The sequence below is a fragment of the Neofelis nebulosa genome, chromosome 6 (assembly GCF_028018385.1).
Source record: "Neofelis nebulosa isolate mNeoNeb1 chromosome 6, mNeoNeb1.pri, whole genome shotgun sequence".
In the NCBI taxonomy this organism is placed as follows: Eukaryota; Metazoa; Chordata; class Mammalia; order Carnivora; family Felidae; genus Neofelis; species Neofelis nebulosa.
This window is the reverse complement of record NC_080787.1, coordinates 54,594,238-54,616,379: the sequence shown is the minus strand read 5'-3', so window position 1 is coordinate 54,616,379 and position 22,142 is coordinate 54,594,238. Positions and strand designations below refer to the sequence as shown.

General features: G+C 42.7%; 1 protein-coding gene across 1 annotated transcript in view; it reads left to right on the top strand.

Moving 5' to 3' along the window:
• KLHL31 (kelch like family member 31) overlaps window positions 1-20,441 on the top strand; it is a 47,720-nt gene extending 27,279 nt beyond the window's left edge. Inside the window, exons 4-5 of the transcript XR_009263039.1 lie at window positions 15,951-16,056; window positions 20,394-20,441. The gene's annotated coding sequence lies outside the window, so the exon portion shown is untranslated. The remainder of the gene's footprint in view (window positions 1-15,950; window positions 16,057-20,393) is intronic.
• Window positions 20,442-22,142: the final 1,701 nt, after the last annotated feature.

Genomic DNA, 22,142 nt, shown 5'->3' with positions numbered 1-22,142 from the left:
GATGTGCATATATATGTATATTTAGTAAGCACTAAACACCAGCTAAGGGCTGAAACTAATCCTATTATAAATATATATACATATGTGTGTGTGTGAGTGTGCATGTATGTATATGTGTGTATATATATATATATATATATATATATATATAGTTATACTGTTACAGACTGAATGTGTCCCCTGAAATTTATATGTTGAAACCATATATGATGACATTTGGAGGTGGGGCCTTTGGGAGGTACTTAGGTCATGAGGGTGGAGTCCCATGATGGGATCAGTGTCCCCAGAGAAGAGGAAGAGTCAGCTCTCTCTGCCACGTGAGGATACAAATTAGAAGACGGCCATCTGTAAACCAGGAAGAGGGCCTTCGCCCAGAATCCAACCACACTGGTACCCTTATTTCAGATTTTCAGCCTCCGGAACTGTGAGAAATAAAGAGTTGTTTAAGCCACCTGGTCTATGGTATTTTATTATGGCGGTCTCAGCCCAAGCAGACTAAGAGACAAAGATAGGGAGATAAAGAGAGACAGAGACATATCTGTATTTATATCTTATCATGTCACTACATGCTTGCATCCTGAGATTTACAGCCGTTCTGACTCCAACACCTTACTTTACATGACAGCTAAATGAGTTCATAGGTAACGTTCAGTTCTGTAAATACTTCTTGAGGGCAGCTGTGTTCATGGTCACATGTAGGAACCTGAGAAGTTTGGAGCCTACCCATTGATGCCCAGAGGACTTCTTCTGATTCAGCAATGAGAGATAAATAGAGGGACTCCTGGGAGCAGGGTCCCTGCAGCCCAAACCCCGGCACCTTTCAGAACCCCAGAGCAGCCTCCATCAGTGGTTCTGTCTTTCAAGTTTAAAGATACAGAGGACAAGGCAGAGTCCTGAACAATGAACAGTAAGGCTCTAGGCCTGAGCACGGAGCCTGCTTTGGATCCTCTGCCCCCCCCCTGCCCTCCCCCTGCTCATGCTCTCTCAAAATTAAATAAAACATTAAAAAAATAAATAAATAAAAAGATAAAACGTTGCAAATTCCGCTGAGAGGGAGATCTGCCTGTCCTTCAGAGACACAACGCAGAAGCACACTTCTGAAAGTGATGTGAGAGACGGGAGACTGACCCTGGGCAACCTTGGGAGCCATGCGCTGGAAGTGAGAAGGCCATTGGAAGGGAGTCTCCCTGTGGAATGCTTGCATTGAATGGGGACAAATTGGCTCCATCGAAAATCCCCAAAATACTAAGACATTGTCCGTCTCAGTCCCACCTTGATTCCTCCTGAATTCTTCCAGTTGAAATCCAGCTCTGTAAGCTAGTACCTTTGGTGAAGCCCTCTGTCCTCTGCGGCCACCCCCACCCCCACCCCCAGCCTGCACTGACCAAACACAGAAGAGAGAGGAAGCCTTCAGGGGTGGTAACTCCCTGTGATGTCTGTAGGCAGATCAGGGTTCTGGGCTGCAGAAGGAAACTTTAAATCAGAAGAGTGAGCATCACCCAGGGCTGGGGGGATGTGAGTCCTCTGCTGCAGTGGGTGCCACCATTATGCCCTGACACACACAGCCTGGGTTCCGGCACAGCATGGCTGTGATGCCTCCTAGGTTTGCTGTAGGGATTTTGCTGTAGGTTTGCAGGTGGAGCCTAGAGAGGCCAGTGCTCACAGGCTGGTCTTCTCTGGCTGCATCAGCCTTTTACATAGCCTCCTCAGTGCACCATACAAATAATTTTTTTGTGCACTTACTCTCTGCTTGGGCAGAGCAAAAGTACGAACCCTGGCCTCCCCCTCTCCCAGTCCCACTAATGGTCTGTCCTGGATTGAGGCAGTTGTTGGGTTCGAGGTGGCACACTTTGCAGGGGCCTGTGCCAGTCATGTGGCTCAGAGGATACTAGCAACCAGAGGTGGCACTGTGGGACCCTTTGGAGCGATGGAGGGCCTGCTGACTGCCACAACAATGACTTTCCGGCAGTCCTGAGCAGCTGTGTTGTGCTCTGCCAGGCTTGTCGGAACACTCGAGACAATGCCCAGTTCTCTCTGGGTTTTCTCATGGTTTTGGCATTGGCTCTTTATAGTAAAGAGCCCATGTTCTTTAAAGAGGAGGAAAAGAACTAGGCAAAAGATCATCTGCCCCAGGGTGGAAGAATATGGCAAAGTCAGGGAGAAGACTGGTCTGCTCACAAGACCAAGAAGGACTCAAGTCACCACCAGTGGAGGTGAGTCCTCCGATGGGCCAAGCACCATATTCGGCAGCCCTTGACTGAAAGCTGAGCAAGTTCATCTCTTCTCTAGAGGATACAGCAGGCCTTCCTGACAGATCATAGAAAAGCGAGACACGTATGGGGCACCCGGGTGGCTCAGTTGGTAAAGCGTCCGACTCTTGACTTCGCCCCAGGTCATGATCTCATGATTTATAAGTTCAAGCCCCACATGGGGCTTGGGATTCTCTCTCTCTCTCTCTCTCTCTCTCTCTCTCTCTCTCTCTCTCTCCCTCTCTCCCCCCCTCCCCGCTCTTGCTCTCTTTCTCTCTCAAAATAAATAAACTTAAAAAAAAAACCTTAAAAGCAAGACACCCAAACTTTCATTTCATTTCATGGAATAATAAAGACTCGCCTTCAAGGACAGACACATGGTCACTTGCAGATGATTCAAAATCCCTCCAGTCCCTAGTAACTCACATCAAAATATGCCTTTATTTTTTTTTAAACCATCAATGGTAAGATGTATTTGTTCTTTAGGTAAAGGAGAAAAGGACCAAGGTAAAAGCCATGTTGAAATTTACAAATACGACCCATTTAAAGAGGTTAGGAAAATCTCACAGCAAGAGCAGTCAAGCGTTTCTATTTTTTATTTTTTTATTTTATTTTATTTTATTTTATTTATTTATTTTTGGGACAGAGAGAGACAGAGCATGAATGGGGGAGGGGCAGAGAGAGAGGGAGACACAGAATCGGAAACAGGCTCCAGGCTCCGAGCCATCAGCCCAGAGCCTGACGCGGGGCTCGAACTCACGGACCGTGAGATCGTGACCTGGCTGAAGTCTGACGCTTAACCGACTGCACCACCCAGGCGCCCCAAGCGTTTCTAATACAAGGATATGGCTTGCATAGAATATTTCCCATTAAATTACAACAATTACCCAGGCCCTAAAATTTGAGAAATAAAAAGATTTTAGGAAGTGCAGTTGATCCATGTTGATCCACAGAGGATGTGGATAATAGTCTTGGGAAATACAGGTAACAACTGAAGGTTAGATAGTACAAACTTCCACTTTATTTACTTTTGTGTGTGTTTGTGTGCTGGGGAAAAGCAAGCTCATTTTATTTTATTTATTTTATTTTTATGGATTTTATTTTATTTTATTTTTTTAATTTACATCCAAGTTAGCATATAGTGCAACAATGATTTCAGGAGTAGATTCCTTAATGCCCCTTACCCATTTAGCCCATCCCCCCTCCCACATCCCCTCCAGTAACTCTCTGTTTGTTCTCCATATTTGAGTCTCTTATGTTTTGTCCCCCTCCCTGTTTTTATATTTTTGCTTCCCTTCCCTTGTATTCATCTGTTCTGTGTCTTAAAGTCCTCATATGAGGGAAGTCATATATTTGACTTTCTCTGACTGTATAATTTTGCTTAGCATAATACCCTCCAGTTCCAACCACATAGTTGCAAATGGAAGATTTCATTCTTTTTGATTGCCAAATAATACTCCATTTTGTGTGTGTGTATATATATATATATATACCATATCTTCTTTATCCATTCATCCATCGGTGGACATTTGGGCTCTTTCCATACTTTGGCTACTATCAATAGTGCTGTTATAAACATTGGGGTGCATGTGCCCCTTCGAACAGCATACCTGTATCCCTTGGTAAATACCTATTAGTGCAATTGCTGGGTCATAGGGAAGTTCTGTTTTTAATTTTTTGAGGAACCTCCATGCTGCTTTCCAGAGTGATTGCACCAGTTTGCATTCCCACCAGCAGTGCAAAAGAGATCCTCTTTCTCCACATCCTCACCAACATCTGTTGTTGCCTGAGTTGTTAATGTTAGCCATTCTGATAGGTGTGAGGTGGTATCTCGTTGTGGTTTTGATTTGTATTTCCCTGATGATGAGTGATGTTGAGCACTTTTTCATGTGTCAGTTGGCCATCTGGATGTCTTCTTTGGAGACATGTCTATTCATGTCTTTTGCCCATTTCTTTACTGGATTATTTGTTTTTTGGGTGTTGAGTTGGATAAGTTTTCTATAGATTTTGGATACTACCCTTTATCTGATATGTCCTTTGCAAATATCTTCTCCCATTCCATCTTCTCCCATTCCCGTCTTTTAGTTTTGCTGATTGTTTCCTTCGCTGTGCAGAAAGTTTTTATTTTGATGAGGTCCCAGTAGTTCCTTTTTGCTTTGGTTTCCCTTGTCTCTGGAGACTTGTTGAGTAAGAAGTTGCTGTGGCTGAGGTCAAAAGAAGTTTTTGCCTGCTTTCTCCTCGAGAATTTTGATGGCTTCCTGTCTTACATTTAGGTCTTTCATCCATTTTGAGGTTATTTTTGTGTATGGTGTTAAGAAAGTGGTCCACGTTCATTTTTCTGCATGTCGCTGTCCAGTTTTCCCAGCAGCACCACTTGCTGAAGAGACTGTCTTTATTCCATTGGATATTCATTCCTGCTTAGTCAAAGATTAGTTGGCGATATGTTTGTGGGTCCATTTCTGGGTTCTGTATTCTGTTCCATTGATCTGAGTGTCTGTTTTTGTGCCAGTACCATATTGTCTTGATGATTACAGCTTTGTAATACAGCTTGAAGTCTGGGATTGTGATGCCCCCAGCTTTGGTTTTCTTTTTCAATATTGCTTTGGCTATTTGGGGTCTTTTGTGGTTCTATCCAAGTTTTAGGATTGTTTGTTCTAGCTATGTGAAGAATGCTGGTGTTATTTTGATAGGGATTGCATTGAATATGTAGATTGTTTTGGGTAGTAGTGACATTTTAACAATATCTGTTCTTCCTATCCAGGAGCATGGAATCTTTTTCCATTTTTATATGTCTTCTTCAATTTCTTTCATAAGTTTTCTGTAGTTTTCAATGTATAGATTTTTCACCTCTTTGGTTAGATTTATTCCTAAGTATTTTATGGTGTTCGGTGCAATTGTAAATGGGATCGATTCCTTGATTTCTCTTTCTGTTGCTTCATTGTTGGTATATAGGAATGCAACTGATTTCTGTGCATTGATTTTATATCCTGCGACTTTGCTGAATTCATGGATCGGTTCTGGCAGTTTTTTAGTGGAATCTTTTGGGTTTTCCATATACAGCATCATGTCATTGCAAAGTGAAAGTTTGACCTCCTCCTGGACGATTTGGATGCCTTTTATTTCTTTATGTTGTCTGGTTGCTGAAGCTAAGACTTCCAATACTATGTTGAGTAACAGTGGTTAGAGTGGACATCCCTGTCTTGTTCCTCACCTTAGGAGGAAACTCTCAGTTTTTTCCTGATTTATATATTTGGGTTCTTCCACATTTGGAGCATAAATGTTTACAATTGTTAGGTCTTCTTGGGAGATAGACCCCTTAATTATGATATAATGCCCTTATTCATCTCTTGGTACAGTCTTTATTTTGAAGTCTAGATTGTCTGATAAAAGTATGGCTACTCCGGCTTTCTTTTGTCGACCATTAGTGTGATAGATGGTTCTGCATCCCCTTACTTTCAATCTGAATGTGTCTTTAGGTCTAAAGTGGGTCTCTTGTAAACAACATATAGATGGATCTTGTTTTCTTACCCATTCTGTTACCCTGTGTCTTTTGATTGGAGCATTTAGTCCATTGACGTTTAGAGTGAGTACTGAAAGATATGAATTTATTGACATTATGTTGCTTGTAGAGATGGAGTTTCTGGTGGTGTTCTCTGGTACTTTCTAGTCTTTGTTGCTTTTGGACTTTCTTTCTTTCTTTCTTTCTTTCTTTCTTTCTTTCTTTCTTTCTTTCTTTCTTTCTTTCTTTCTTTCTTTCTTTTTCATCTTTTCTCCCCTCAAAGAGTCCCCCTTAAAATTTCTTGCAGGACTGGTTTAGTGGTCGTGAACTCCTTTAATTTTTGTTTTTCTGGGAAACTTTTTATTTCTCCTTCTATTTTGAATGGCAGCCTTGCTGGGTAAAGAATTCTTGGCTGCATATCTTTCCGATTCAGTACACTGAATATATCCCACCACTCCTTTCTGGCCTGCCAAGTTTCTGTGGATAGGTCTGCTGCAAACCTGATCTGTCTTCCCTTGTAGGTTAAGGACTTTTTTCCCTTGCTGTGTTCATGATTCTCTCCTTGCCTGAGTATTTTGTGAATTTGACGATGATATGCCTTGTTGATGGTTGATTTTTGTTGAATATAATGGGAGTCCTCTGTGCTTCCTGTATTTTGATGTCTTTGTCTTTCCCCAGGTTAGGAAAGTTTTCCACTATGATTTGCTCACATAACCCTTCTACCCTTTTTTCTCTCTTCACTTTCTGGGACCCCTAAGATTCTAATGGTGTTCCTTTTTAATGAATCACTGATTTCTCTAATTCTTAAATCGTGCTCTTTTGCCTTAGTCTCCCTCTTTTTTTCTGCTTCATTATTCTCCATAAGTTTGTCCTCTATATCTCTGATTTTCTGCTCTGCCTCATCCATCTTTGCTGCCATGGCATCCATTCGAGATTGCAGCTCAGTTATAGCACTTTTTATTTCATCCTGACTAGCTTTTACTTCTTTTATCTCCACAGAAAAGGATTCTAATCTATTTTTGACTCTAGCTAGTATTCTTATTATCATGATTCTAAATTCTGGTTAAGACATTTTGCTTGTATATGTGTTGGTTAAGTCCCTGGCTTTCATTTCTTTTTTTTTTTTTTTAATTTTTTTTTTTTAACGTTTATTTATTTTTGAGACAGAGAGAGACAGAGCATGAATGGGGGAGGGTCAGAGAGAGGGAGACACAGAATCTGAAACAGGCTCCGGGCTCTGAGCTGTCAGCACAGGGACCCGATGCGGGGCTCGAACTCACGGACCGCGAGATCGTGACCTGAGCCGAAGTCGGCGCTCAACCGACTGAGCCACCCAGGCGCCCCCTTGGCTTTCATTTCTTCCTGCTCTTTATTTTGGGGTGAATTCCTTTGTTTCATCATTTTGAAGGAGAAAAGGAATTAATGAGGTAAAAAAATTAAAATTAGAAAAATTAAAATTAAAAAAATTAAAATTAAAAAATTAAAAACAACACACACATACACACACACACACACACACACACACACACAAGTCAAATACATGATGCTAGATCCTAGGTATGTTTCCATCTAGTTGTTGAATGGGGCTTCATAGATTAGAAAAAAAAGGGGGGAAGAAAAATTTTAAAAAGGAAATCATTTGAAAATTTGAAAAAATGAATATACTGAAATAGAATAAAATGAAATGATGGAAATAGAGTCTGAAAAAATTTACACAAAAGTAAAAAATATAGTAGAAAACATTAAAGAGAAATGTTTTTGATAAAAATTGAAAATAAAAATTTTTTTCTCTTTATGTATTCAAGAAAAAAAAACAAAAAAGAGAAAAAGAAAATTGAATAGATGGACCAGTGAACAGACTGAAATACGATTGAAATTACTTAATTTTCCCCTAGAAGTCAAACTATGAAGCTCTTTATTGTCCATAAACTAAGCAGGCAGAGAGACTTGTGTTCCTGAAGAGCAAGGTTGGCCCAGTTGGGCGGGGCTTAGTGTAATGGCTCAATTCTCCACTAGATGGCGCTGCTTAGCTTACTGGGGTGGATGGTTATGGTGCTTGTAGGTGTGTATGTGCATAGGCCGCAGGGTTGAAAATGGTGTTACCCAGCTACCCAGTCTCTAGTATTGGAACTCTGCTCACCGATCAGCAATCGCGCACCTGTCCTTTGTCTTTGGCTTCCTCCCACTTCCCGCTTTGACGCTGTCCGTGACCAAGCCCCAGGTAGCACCTCCCTCCCGAGTTTTGTCTCAGATGCGGCTGTGTTTCCCAGCCCCTCGCTTGTGAAGGACTGCGGCTTTGACCAGCTCAGACCTTCTGGGGAATCGTCTCACTGAGCAATGGCTGGGTGCCGGTCGCACCCAGGAACATTTGCATGATTGTGCTGCTGCCGGTGCCCAGAGACTGCAGCTGAGTGCCAGCCCACCCCAGAAAAAGTTCACGCGATCGTGCAGCAGCAACATTTCAGGGATTATGGCAAATCACAACACACACCTGGTGCCAGGCTTCACCCTCAACGACCTTGTTCCAGCACTAGTGGATGTGGTTGTTCTCCCAGGTCCACTGGGGCCTTTTCCTTTTGGGGGTGAGGGGCCACACAGACACTGCAGCTCCCAGCAAGGGAACCACCTCTCCACATGTGGCCCAAGGACCTGAGGACCTTGCTCTCTGCTCCTGGGGATTCACCCTTCCCACCAGAGCACCACCAGGTACCGAGCTGCAGAGCCTCAGACTCTGCACTCCCCTGTTTATAGAGTCTTAATGGAATTTAAACCCTCTCCTTTCTCCTTTGTCCCTGTTTTGTTCATTCCCTGCAGCTGTTTCCACTTCTCCACTTTCTCTCCAGCTGCTTTTGGGGTGTGGTGCTTTTCCCGTACTCTCCTCCCATCTCTGTCCTCTCCCTGCAAGCAAAAACAGTTCCCTGCCCTCTGTGGCTTCTGTCTCCCCCAGTTCACCTCTCTGCACCACGTACCTGCTGAGTTCTGTGGTTCAGGTTGTGCAGATTGTTGTGTTAATCCTCAAATCAGTTTTCTAGGTGTGCAGCATGGTTTAGTGTTGACCTGGCTGTATTTCATGGATGCGAGACACAAAAAAAACTTCCATGCTGTTTTGCCATCTTGGCTCCTGTCCCTACATCAAAAGTGTCTTTAAAGGTGGGGCGCCCTGGTGGCTTGGTCGGTTAAGCATCTGACTTCAGCTCAGGTCATGATCTCGGAGTTCATAAGTTCAAGCCCAGCATTCAGCTGTCCACTGTCAGCATGGCACCCACTTTGGATCCTCTCCCCGGCCCCACCTCTCTCACCTTCTCTCTCTCAAAAATAAATAAACATTTAAAAAAATGTCTTAAAGGAATCTCAGAAGAATGTAGAACAACTTCTGAGGAAAATAATGGGTGGCTTGGATGAAAACGCTCATCCCAAGAGGTGATATGATAGATGAAAAGTAGGGGGAGAAATACTTGAAAATTTAAGCCACGTGAATAAAACAGGCCATACAGGATAAAGGGGGCTCATTGAAATCTCTGACTGAAACCGTGCTGGAGATGATCCACTCGCCTGCTCCATTTAGAGATGGCCACGTGGATGATGGCAGCTTGTAGAAAAAAGAGAACTGGACATGGCTGCCTAAATGGTCAGCCACAAGTCAATTTGAAGAAACTCATTGATGCCGCTAACTTAAATGTTTCCTTAGAAGATTTCAAGGAAAGAAACAAGGAATTTTAAAAGTTTTTAAAATAATATTGGGGTGCCTAGGTGGCTCAGTCTGTTAAGTGTCTGACTCTTGGTTTCAGCTCAGGTCATGATCTCGAGGTTTCATGGGTTCAAGCCCTGCATTGGGCTCTATGCTGACAGTGCAGCACTTGCTCTCTCTGCCCCTCCCCCACTTGCACTGTCTCTGTCTCTCTCAAAAAATAAATACTTAAAAAAATTTTTAATTAAAAAAACTATAAAATTAAAAAAAGTTTTTTGAATAAAATCAAATGAGCTTACAGGTCACAAAAAGTTTCTAATCCAAACAACCATCTTTAGTGGCTGAAAATTCACAGCCTGATGGGGAGATTTAAGAGCTTCCATTGAAACATCAAATACTGCCTGAACTGTGTCAAGAACATATTATGAAACTTTGCAGAAAACCAGTTGAGGAGGTAATTTACCTTAGAAGTTGAGAAAAAAAAACTTGTTAAAATGTAGGAAAGCATCAGCACTATAAACTGGAAACACAGCTCCCACCCAGAAGATGGCTGGAGACCTGGGGGAAGAATGGCAGTGCACAGCTTCCTTCTTTGCAAGCTGGACTGATTATCTCCTATGGGAAAAGAAGCTCAAGAAGGTTGGTTGCCAACTGAGAGAAAGCTCAACAAGCCAGGACCAGGAAATGGCTAAACACCCAAAAGTTGGCTGAAGCACAGTTTAAATTCTAGTTTTCCCACGGGGTCTTATGCGGGGCTGGTTAATGTCCACACCCACACCCAAATGTCTGGATCCTGTACGTATGTTCTGTTCCATGGCGAAAGGGGCTTTACAGATGTAATTAAGGCTATGACTCATGAGGTGAGGAGACAAGCCTGGATTAACCAACTGGATCCAATCTAATCGCTTGAGACCTTAACATGAGACTCCACTTCCAGCTGGAGTCAGAGATGCAGCAGCAGAGAAAGGAGCTTCCAAGTGTGAGAAGGATTGACTGCACTATTGCTGCCACTGAGGCATAGGTGTCCGCGTGCAGAGATTGAAGAGAAGCCTCTAGAAGCTACAGCCAGCCCCCAGCTGTCAGTTAGCGAGGAGATGAGGACCTTAGTCCTACAGCTGCAAAGCACTGGATTTTGCCAATAACAACCAGAATGAGCCTGGAATGAGCCTCTCCAGAAGAATGTGTCCTGTCGACACCTTGATGACAGCCTGTGAAACCTGGAGCTGAGAAACCAGCAAGCTAACCCACACTTGCAACCTGCAGAATAAAAGGCAATAAATGTGTGTTGCTTTAAGGCACTGAGTTGGGGTGATTTGTCCAGCAACAGTAGAAAACTAAAGCCCCTATTATTCAACAAACAGCCCTGGGCACAGGCCCAAGAGAATTGGGGCATCCCCTGGGTCATCAGGTCCCCAGGGGAAAGGGAGGGTTAAGCTGTGATGTCTCTGGAATCCAGGGTCACATGCTGGTCTGATTCAACTTTCAAAGCCCCCAGTCTCTGTGTATCCACAACAACCGAGTGATTTTCCTGCATCCTCTCTCTTTAAAAGTCATTTTGAGGGACACCTGGGTGGCTCGGTTGGTTAAGCGTCTGACTTCAGTTCAGGTCATGATCTCACATTTCGTAAGTTTGAGCCCCATATAGGACTCTGCGCTGTGCCACAGAGCCTACTTCGTACCCTCTCTCTCCCTCTATCTCTGCCTCCACCCTGCTCATGCTCTTCTCTCTCTCAAAAATAAATAAACATTAAAAAAATAAAGACTTTAGAAGTCATTTTGATACATCTCTTTTTAGTTCAACTACTATTACTTAATTGATGAAACATGTGCTGTTAGTAAGGTCTGATAGAATGATAATTACTAAGGTAGTGTTTTTCTAATATAGATGATTGTTCTGTAATTCTTGTAGGTACGTCGTTTCCACTTCAGTAGGCCCTATAGAATATAGATGATATATTGCATTTTGCTTCAAGAAAAAGGTCCATTATTACTTAAATTATCATTGAACCTTGACATGACCAAATGGAGACATTTAGAAGAGTAAAGACCATTTCTATGCCCTCTGAGCTGCTACTAGAAATCAGTAAAAGTCCCCGGGCACCTGGGTGGCTCAGTCGGTTAAGCGTCTGACTCTTGATTTCAGCTCAGGTCATGATCTCACGGTTTGAGAGTTTGATCCCTGAGCTGGGCTCTGTGTTGGTGGTGTGGAGCCTGCTTGGGATTCTCTCTCCTTCTCTTTCTCTTTCTCTCTTTCTCTCTGCCCTTCCCTCACATATGTGTATGCTCTTTCTCTTTCAAAGTAAATAAATCAACATTAAAATTTTTTAGAAATCAGTAAAAGTATTACCTCAAAATGTTTTGACTGGTATTTAAAACAACACATACACACAGCCCCAAATGGCAGCAGCATCCCTAGCTGAACTTAGTAATATTTTTATTATTAATTCATAGATTAGAGGATTTGATATTTTGTAGCCATTTCTTATTTTTCGATTTCTTTTTAACTTTATTTCATTTTTGATATTCCTTACTGTTCAAATATTTCTGAATTTTATGCAGTCGAATTAAGTTTTTCCTTTTATGAAAAACATAAAGATCCTTCTTGGGCATTTATTACATCTAGCAACCTGCTGGGTACTGGAGACCCAAGATGGCTGGCCCTGTGTCACTGTCCCCGGGGGGTGGGGAGACAAGGGGAAGAGGTGGAGGGAACAGACATGTAAACGAATTATTGTTGTACAACGCAGTACGTGTAATTACAGGGGCAGGTGGGCAGCCTCACGGGATTGCTGCAGGAGTGGCAGATTCTATCTGGAGGGGTTAAAGCAAGAGGGGCAAACTTGGAGCTGAATTTTTAAAAAGATTTAGAAATTCAGTGTCACTGTGGGTTATGTACTATGTGCAAACAGCATTAGCAAGTCTGTGCTCTTGCCTGTCTTGAATTTTGCCAAGAAATTTAGCAAGGGTTGTCCCCAGAAAGCCTCTTCTATGGTCCTTGGGAAGTAGTCTAAACTGCGAGTCGGAAGCCTGGAATTTTATACCCAGATCTCACATTTGGTAAACAAATTGTTTGGGTCTCAGTTTTTGTAAAAATGGCAGTTGATCATAATCATCCTGCTTCCTTCATAGGAAAATTAGTAAAGATTGAATTAGAGCATGTATGTGCAAACACCAGGGCACTCTACAAATTAACTGAGGTTGCAACATTCCTGTTCTGAGTTGCCCAGGGCCAATGTTAATTACTACTACATATTAAAAGGACAGATTAAGCAGACTAATAAAAATGTTTGATGCCTTAGAGTTTCGTAGCACCTCACCTCTGAAGCTGGGCACCCCTGTTCCCTCCTTCGGCCTTCCAGGGTCTTTCCAGGATAACCATGGCCTGTGTCATTACCCCACACTTGTGGAAGAATGGGGAGGATCAGGTAGAAGGCCCAAGATTGACAGGCAGAGTGAGGACTGGAGCTCCGGCCTTTGCCTTCAGACCATTTCCTGGTACACAGAGTGCACAGAGCGCCAGGCAGGAATGACCATGGTGCTTTCTCACAAACTATTTCATTTTTTAAAAATAAGTGTTTTTTCTTTTAAATTTATTTATTATTTTAAGAAAGAGAGAGAGCACATGAGTTTGGTAGGGGCAGAGAGAGAGAGAATCCCAAGCAGGCTCCACAGTATTAGTGTGGAGCCTGATGGGGGGCTCAAACTCATAAACTACGAGATCATGACCTGAGCCGAAATCAAGAGTCAGACACTTAAAAGACTGAGCTACCCAGGTGCCCCTCTCACAAACTATTTCAATAGTCACCCAGAACAGATAAAGATGTATTTGTTCTAATTCAGATGTTCAATAGTAAGGCTCATTCTCTTCAATATTCAACTGGAATTAAAAACAAACAAACAAACAGGGGCGTCTGGGTGAGTCAGTCCTTTAAGCATCAGGTTCTTGGTTTCATCTCAGGTCATGATCTCATGGAACATGAGCCCTCAGTAGGGGCTGTCAAGACATGGCCCTCTTGAGATTCTGTCTGTCTGTCTGTCTCTCTCTCTCTGTGTGTCCCCCTCAACTCATGCTCTCTCTCTCTCTCAAAATAAATGAACATTTAGAAAACAAACAAACAAAGCATGCCTTTAAAATGTAAAAGGAGGGGTGCCTGGGTGGCTCAGTCGTTTGAGTGTCTGACTTTGGCTCAAGTCATGATCTCATGGTTCATGGGTTCGAGCCCTATGTCACAGTCTGTGCTGACAGCTCAGAGCCAGCAGCCTGCTTCGACAGCCAACAGCCTATCTGTCTCCCTCTCTCTGCCCCTCCCCTGCTTCCGCTTTGTCTCTCTCTGTCTCTCAAAAATAAATAGATGTAAAAAAAATTTTTTTAATTAAAAAACAGTTTTTAATGTAAAAGGAGAAAGCACTGTGTGACTACCTCTCCTTGTCCCCCAGGCTCCACCCATTCCAGGCACGGAATATGCCTCCCCCTCTCCACCTGTGGAAATTTACCCCAACCCTAAGCTCAGCTGCAATGCCGCTCCCTGATCCCAGCTGCCAGAAACATTTCCCTCTCTTGAAATCCCAGGGCTTAGACTAGTGGGTGAGAACCCAGGCTCCCCAGGCAGTCTGTGTCTGAATCCCAGACCAAGTACTTACTAGCAGCCTCTCTACCTGTGGTCCCTTACCTGCAAGTGCATGGTGACGCTAAAAAACAAACAAACAGCAACAACAACAAAATCATGGGCATTACAGGTTTATTAAAAAGATTAATAAGAGGGGCACCTGGGTGGCTCATTCAGTAAGCGTCTGACTCTTGATTTAGGCTCAGGTCATGATCTCACAGTTTGTCGGTTCAGGCCTGAGTCAGGCTCCATGATGACAGCATGGAGTCTGCTTGGGACTCTCTCTCTCCCCTCTCTCTCTGCCCCTCCCCACATGCTCGCTCGCTCTCTCTCTCTCTCTCTCTCTCAATTGTCCTCTCTCTCTCTCTCCCTCTCAAAATCAATAAACATTTAAAAAAATTAATAAGATAATGTGTGTAGAACACACTTAATGACACATGACAATACCCAATAAATATTAGCTGTCAAATTTTCACCTATTCGTTTTCAGGTTTTTCCTGTGCGCTAGGTAGCCAGTTCTCTGGGGATAGGAACTGCCATCATGACACCCCTTGCCGAGTTAACACAACATCCCAGCTCTGCTGTTTATGAACTCTGTAGGCTGGGCCTGTCATTTAATTTCTGTGTCTCTGTCCCTCATCTGTAAAATGGGGATAAGATGAAACTTAAAGGCAATAATGTATGTATACTTTAGCCATTATTTGGTGTTTAAGAGTCTATATTAAAATTATATTAAAGAGTTAAGGCTCTGATACCACAGTGTTTCTCTGACTGTATTTTTCTGACCTATACAGTTGAAATTACAGATCAAAATTTGGAGAGAGAGACAGAGAAAATGCAGTGTGAGGATGTTCAGGGCTGGGAAAATAGCTGCAGGCAGTCTTATGAGATATACTCTCCACCAGAGACAGGAACCCCTCAACTCTGCTCTTACAAGAGGGCCACCACCTCCTCCCTGATGAAAGTGCGAAGGAGGAGGAGATGGGAAAAGCAGAGCAAGGAGGGGAAAGGCAAGGGAACACGGGAGATGAACAGGAGTGGCAGCAGAGGAAAAGAGAAGGGAGAAGAGAGGAAGGCAGAGACAGGAGAGGACAAGGGGACAAAAGACATTTGGAAATAAGGAAGCCCTAACCTAGTGGCCGCCAGTTGGAGTGATCCAGCACCTGGAGGTGTGGAAATTTAAAGGGGCGGTTGTATGTCCCAACAGTTGAAGTTTGGGTATGGTGGATATCATGGAACTGTGGATGGTCCCACAACTAGATAGTCCCACATCCTGCTTAACCATTGAATTAATTCACGTAGGTGACAAAGTCAGGACCCCAGTCTATTTCCCACATTCACACAGTGTTTTCTCTGGGTTTTGATATAGGCTGAATATCCCCGCAACGCCACTAAATTGGAGGGAAAATTATATGTTGCTTTGTTGACAATTTTTTTAATCAGGGGGAGCTTATATGCTGTTTCGCTAATAACTTTACTTAGATTACTCACCACTGGAAAAATCTCATCTCCTGAGGTAAGGCTACTCTCGATAGGTGACTCACACCACACCCTGTATCAGCACATACTCACATTTGCAGATTCCACATATGGGTGCAAACATTTGACTACATCATTATGACTTTGCTATAGTTGGTCCTGAGCTAGAGGTATCATACTATTTACTTTCCACTTACTTTCCTTTTGTTCTTTCTTTATGATTCAGTTGGGCATAACATTGATTTTCAATTATGTGTATAAATAGATTAGGTTATCTAGGAAAGTCATTTTAGAATAGTCAAAAGAGTTTTAATAAAAAAATTTTTGTGGGCAGGGGGTTTTGGGGACGATGGGATTAAACTCCTATCCTAGAAGCAATCCTGATCCATCCTTTCCCTAATCCATTTCCCTCTTGACCACTTCAACAGTAGGAGATGCTGGCCTATAGGAGCCCTCCCAAAAGAGGCACTGGACTCTGGCCCTCTCTTCCCTGGATCTCTGATGTCTCATCCCAGATGTGTGCTGTGTAAGGAGGTAAGTAGACCTGCAATCAATCACTGGCACTAATTTTATTGTATAATAACATGATACGAAAACAAAACATTTCATTTTGAAAATGTGGTGATATTTCTGGTTAGTGGGTCTAGTTGGAGAAAATGTGACTGCTTAAAAATGGTGCCCCTGTGGCCCAGATCATTCAAAGATCAAGAGGCCTCTGTAACATCAACAATCACAAATACTCCAGAACTGGACTTCAGGGGCTCATTCCATCCCCTTCCTGCAGAGATGATCCTACAACCTTGGGCAAACACATAGATCCAAAATTTCCATTAGCTGAAAAGGCCATAAAAACAATGCTTTTCAGTGAGGAAAACACACCAAGGTTCAGATCCAGGATGGGAGTATTTCCCAGGTAGAAAGCCAACAGAGTAATGGTTAAGGAAAAGACTTTGCATCCAGACCACCTGGGTTCATAATCTTAGCCCTGGTGCTCATCAGCCCCGTGACCTCTGGTGACTTCTACTCATCACTGCCATCAATTGGTTTGTTTGCTGTAAAGGGAGGAGAGAAATAACACCTGCCCAATAGGGTCCTTGTAAGAATAAAAATGGTATCTGCTGTCAAGCATCTGAAGAAGAGTTTGGCACACAGGAATCAATAAACGTTAGCTCTTAGAATTCTTCTGCCTGGGAAATTTCCTTCCTTTGACTCTAACAATGCTTACGTGCGATTCTGCTCTACCAGGTACGTGGTGTTCTTTATGACCATGTCATCAAGTACAGATCAAATTAGAGGGGAAAGCTCTAAAGGAAAACAAAGACACCAGAGAATTCCTCTTTGACAGGCGTAGACTAAGACAAAAGGAGTTATGTGACCGCTAGCCATATATTCAGAAGAGTTTAGACAATACAGCGCTTTGTTATATTTCATGAGTTCATAGGACCCAAAGAAGCTAATACGGTAGAACAATAGCTGACATATCAGGTTTTTCAGTCATACTATCAGTTGCTGACAGGTTGCCAAACTGCCTTTGGCCTGGCTCTGAATCCACATCAGGCAAAGTATTAAAATGATCATTTCCATTTAACTTTGAAAGTCCCGGGTTATCTGAAAGATAAATCAAAATCAAATGTGGCCTGTGCATCTGATGGCAGAATTACTGAGCTGACTCCGTTACTGAGGTATCTAGACAGTGAGCAGGACATTTAACAAGAGGAGAGGGGAACGCTCTATGAAATTTATTTGAATTATTCTGTGTCAGCCCATAGTTGGTATCTTAGTTTCCTAGGACCACAAATTACCACAGGCTGAATAACTTAAAACAATAGCTGTTTGTGCTTTCATGGTTCTGGAGGCTTAGAAGTCCAAAATCAAAGTGCCAGCAAGGTTCTGGAGGCCTGAGAGCGAGCCTATGCCATGCTTCTCCCCTGGCTCCTGAAAGTTATCAGCCATCTCTGATATCTCTTGCCTTGTGGCTACCTCATTCCCATCTTTGCTTCCATTGTCATGTGGCCTCCTTCTCCCTGCACATCTCTGTCTTTACGTGGCATTCTCCTCTGTGTGTGTGTCTGTGTCCAGATTTCTGTCACCTTATGAAAATACCAGTCATATTAGATTAGGATCTACCCTAATGACTTCACCTTAACTTGATTACATCTGCAAAGACCCTATTTCCAATTAAGGTGACATTCACAGGCCTCAAGGGCTAAATTAGCATTTTCCTATATCTTTTGGGAAGACACTAGCCAAGCAATAACAGGTGACGGAAGTTGCTAATTGCTGAAGACAATTTGGTGTTTATCAGGTTCTGCCCTGCATCTGAGCATTTTCATTCCTTAGATAAGGAGGGCAAACATGTTTAACCTTTGGACTTGATTTTGGCCAGGATCAGTCTCTTCTAGTAGTTTCTCACTCGAGTTCTGCGTTTGGTATTTTCCTGCATTTTGAAAGAAACTGCATTTGCCTCATCTTTGAATACATTAACTCTCTATTTGGATAAGCAGTGCCAAAGAAGGCCAAATTAGATGGTCATTGTTGCCAGTGAAATGGGAGAAAGAAAGAGTAGTGGCCGCGTAAGAGACACTACTCAACTCTTACCAGAGGCCGTCTGTGTATGAAGAACTTCACTAGATGGGAGGAAAAAGTAGCAAACAGGATCTCGGTCCTTAAAATAAAAAACCCGCAATAACACGTTCCAACTGCTTCTGTATCTTAAAAGCAGACAGGAAGTTTGGTTTGAGGCTATTCGCTTCCAGAGTTACAAATGGAAGCTAGAAGGTAAATGACAGGGACACACAGGTAAGATGGTTCCTCCTACCCCCCATCCTTTAGGAAAAAAAAACAATTAGAATTTAAAAATTGCTCATGGAGAGTATAAAATGTATATATCTGTTTGTCTGTTCATTTCTATCGTGGATCAGCTGCGGTGGTCCACATGCCAAATCTGATTGCTGCCTGTTTTGTCAATAAAGTTTTACTGGAACACAGCCATACCTATTTGTCTTACTGTCTATCACAGATTCCCACCACAGTGGCAGAAATGAATATTGCCAGCAAGGCCTAAAGTATTTACCACTGGTCTTAAAAGAAAAAGGTTGCCAACTCTTTATTTAGGTTTAGGGATTAGGAACTAAAGAATACCTTAAGACACCAAGCAAGAATGGATTACACATGGGTTACAAGTAGTAACTTGCAGCAGATCTCTTGGTATTACCATTTATTTGACAAGCCTATGAATTTAGTGGTAAAAGCTTGGCATTAGTGCCTATTAGTACAAGCCAAGTAAGATTTAAACAACAAACCCTGAGTAATCCTAAGAATGGAGATCCCCAAAGTCAGTATTATTAACAGTCAGAATCCTAGACCTGGGGCGCCTGGGTGGCTCAGGCAGTTAAACATCTAACTTCAGCTCAGGTCACGATCTCATGGTTCGTGGGTTTGAGCCCCGTGTTGGGCTCTGTGCTGACAGCTCAGAGCCTGGAGCTTACTTCAGATTCTGTGTCACCCTCTCTCTGCCCCTTCCTTGCTTGCTCTCTATCTCTCTCTCTCAAAAATAAATAAACATTTTTTTTTATTAAAAAAAAAAAAAAAAAGAATCCTAGACCTGATGGTAAAGGAGAATGAATCCCAGTCCAGTATAGCCTTCTAGGGCTCAGAGTAGGGTGTAAAAATCTTCTTCTACTTGTTTGTAACTACATTTTGGTGTTGGGATGAAATCTAGCACAACTTCTCCCTGCTGTTGTTATTCTTGTACTTTGTCCCTTTTTCTGCCTGGGTCACCAAACCATGGGAGGGTATGCCCAAATAGTGCTGGAGACCCCACACCCTTCACAGCGTTCTCCCAGAGCACCCCATACACCAGTGCTCTATAAAAAGCAACTGCCACTTTATCCCAGGGGCTGAGGTTTCTCTCTAGGCCCCAGCACCCCTTCCTCAGGCCTGCTGCTTTGATCTGGTGCACCCACATTCTCAATCCAAACTGTGCCTCTCTGGCCGTCCCCTATGGATGAATGCCTCGGCCCAACTGTCTGCCCAGCTTCCCATCAGATCATCTTTGAATCCAGGCCTGCTGCACAAGTGCCAGACCTGATCTCTCCCAGTCTGCTCTGATCTCATCGCTTTTCCCCTAAGGGCACAATGTCCAATCCCTGCCACTAAGCCACGGGGACTTCTGCATAACGTGTTGGCTGGTCCCTTTTTGCTGAATCTGTTTTTCCATGACAGTTTCTGGGTTAACTTGTCTTAGAACATACCAGGACTTGAAAGGTCTGCTAATCCCTTATGTCCTAAGAGAATAAATTAGTATATCTGTATCTATCTATCTATCACATATTAGAATATATAGTGTGTATATATACATATATAAATTGTGTATATGTGTGTGTGTGTATATATACATATACATATACACACACACACACACACACACACACACATATATATGACACTTAGAAGTGTGTCTGACTAGGGAAAACATCTAATATATGTTATTATCTTATCAAGGTCTGAGCCAGCAGTGATAGTTTCTTCAGCGCTACATGGTATTCAGAAAGCTTCTGGAACCAAGCATTTACTTCTAAGAACAATATTCATCTTTAGGATGCTGAAACTCTAGTCATATCCAGTATCTCTTTTTACTATTTCTCAAGTCCTGTTTTCAGGTGGAGAAGAAAGACTTGTAAAATCTGCCTTTAAGTACAATGAGAAGGCAAAAATGCCTGTACTTATCTTTCTCATTTTTAAGCCACTGAAACTCATTTTGGCCAATAGATGGGTGATCCTTGAACCCTCACAAGCTTTGTCTAAAACAGAAGCATTTTTTTCTCATCTTCCTAACAGAATTTCTTTTATGCTTTTTCCCCAAAAACCAGCACGGAAAGAACCACTAAGAGCAAGAGGCAGTCTACTAATCCAGTATAAGTCCACTGGGGCCATCTATCTGTATGTCTTGTTAAATTATCCATGTTTATGATGTGCTAAGTATTTACTGTTCATTTCTTGAGCTCCAGGTCCCTCATGACTGGCTCCTTGCACTTTGAGCTCTTCCGCCAGCTGGTCTTAGGAGACAAAACTGCAGGAAGACATGTGACAGAAATCAGGAAGCAAAGGTGCTGCTTCCCCAGCACGAGCCAGAGTGGAAACAGGCCTATTTCAAAGATTGTTTGGGACAAAGCCCTGTGGTACTGTTTCTAATACTACATGTCTGGTGTCTGTTCCAGAAGTAGCAATGTAGGATAGATAATAACTAATGGGCCTGTAGGGACCAGACCTTATTGGTGGCCACTGGGAAATTTCAGACAGTGGGCACGGTTCCAGATGTGAGATAATCTGTTATCTTTAGACTCATTTAGAATCACTGGAGTTGGAGCTGAGCCCATACTGGCTTGCAGGGAAAGGACCTCCCAAGGACATTTTGTCCAATGCAAAGCCCAGAAGATTCCTTATATCTTGTACTTGCTTTATTGTTGCCCTTATCACACAGTATCATAGATATTTGTATTCCCCTTTTAAACTCTAACCTCCTTAAGGGCTTTGATCATATAATATTCATGTTTAAGTTCCCAGTGACCACTGATCAATCAATTCATCAATCAATCAAATTTAACTTTAGGTTTAAAAAGAACACTGTATTTACACCCTTCAATTTAGACCAAACAGTTGAGATACTAATGAGGCTTTAGGGCCTCCTCCAGGGTGGATAAAAAGTCGTATCTTCCTCTCCTCTGCTTCTTTCTCTGGGATCATTCACAAATGGACTAGAAATATTGGTCCCACTCTTGCCTTAAAGCTAAAAGGCTCCCGGGGCTCCTGTGTGGCTCAGTCGGTTAAGGGTACAATTTCAGCTCAGGTCATAATCTCACAGTTCATGGGTTCGAGCCTCACGTCAGGCTGTGTGCTGACAGCTCAGAGCCTGGAGCCTGCTTCAGATTCTGTGTCTCCCCCTCTCTCTGCTCTGTGTCTCCCTCCCCTGCTCGCACTCTCTCTCTCTCAAAAATAAATAAACATTAAAAAAAAATTAAAAAAAAAAAAAAAACAACTATAATGCTCTGGATGTGTGGCCCTCGAAGAACACCTGGGACTAATGAAAGTTCTCCCACTCATCTGCCAGGTGGCATCAACTCCCTCCAAGCCTAGATGCAGGAGTTCACCCAAATGCTTGTTGTACTTGATTACAGCATCCTCTCCTAGGAGGGCAGATAATTGCTTCCATATTCTGTGTCTCTGAATGTCCTTTCTTTATCTTATCTGATGAAAGATCATCTCTTGTCCTTTTGGTGCTGACAGTATTCACCATCCTAGTACTCCCAGGGTTTCCCTGACCAAACACTCTGGAAGTGTGCATGACTCATCAAGTCCCATCTTCTGGATGTTACAGTGGCATAAGTAGTACAGTAGGGTCACAGCCGTAGCAATAGAGGTGACCAACGTGGCATTTTACCTGAGAACGAAGACCACTGCAAGTTCTTTCCATTCTTTATCCCCCTGAATATTTATGTTGTTAATTCTTTGCATGAATCTACACTTGCCTTTCTGTTCCTTTATCTTAATCCTTCACTCTAGATCAGTTTGGATTCAATGACCTTTATGGAGCTATTTACAACCTACTGGTTTATCATCTG